Here is a 705-nt window from a genome sequence, read left to right as displayed (position 1 = left end):
CTGCTTTTTCTGGGATTACCTTCCAAATAAGTTACATGCCCCTGAGAGTATGTCTCTGGCTCTGCTTTCAGACAAAACTACGCTAAGACATTGGCATGTACAGCCAGCCACACCATATGTAACTAGGCCCTTTAGGCTGACCTTCCCTTGCCTTCTCCTACCAGGGTTGTGGATGCTGCCATCAATAAATGAAGCTTAGTCACATCCTTCTGAACTTCGACTTCCCTGGTGGCTCAGGCGGTAAAGCATCTGCCTATAATGCAGGAGACCTGGGTTCAATCCCTGGGTTGGGAAGATCTCCTGGAGAAGGAAATGGCAACCCACTCCAGTATTCTTGCCTGGAAAATCCCATGGATGGAGAAGCCTGGTAGGCTACAGTCCATGGGGTCGCAAAGAGTCGGACGTGATTGAGCGACTTTGCTTCGCTTTGCTTCATCTAGACTGTAGTCTCCATTGTCAGAGAGACAGCATATAATGGGGACAATGTCATCGCCAGGCCCTGGATGCCTCTGCTCTATGAATTCTCTAGACTCCTCCCATCCTGCCCCTTTTCAAATGTTCCTGAATGTATCAGTCACATTAAATCAATGAGATTGATGTAACTGCTCCTTCCTTATTCCATTGCTTCTCTGACACCACCCAGGAAATTATGGGAACCTTTGGTCTTGAGTGTCCCTCAGTTGTGCTGCCATGTCAACGGGTTGT

General features: G+C 48.2%; 1 non-coding gene across 1 annotated transcript; it reads left to right on the top strand.

Moving 5' to 3' along the window:
- Positions 1 to 222: 222 nt before the first annotated feature.
- On the top strand, positions 223 to 294 carry TRNAY-AUA. The gene has a single exon. It is a non-coding gene; the product is annotated as a tRNA-Tyr (tRNA).
- The last annotated feature ends 411 nt before the right edge of the window (positions 295 to 705 follow it).

This window comes from Oryx dammah, unplaced genomic scaffold (genome assembly GCF_014754425.2).
Source record: "Oryx dammah isolate SB20612 unplaced genomic scaffold, SCBI_Odam_1.1 HiC_scaffold_4, whole genome shotgun sequence".
NCBI lineage: Eukaryota > Metazoa > Chordata > Mammalia > Artiodactyla > Bovidae > Oryx > Oryx dammah.
The sequence above is the reverse complement of the archived record's forward strand: the minus strand, read 5'-3'. Positions and strand labels throughout refer to the sequence as shown.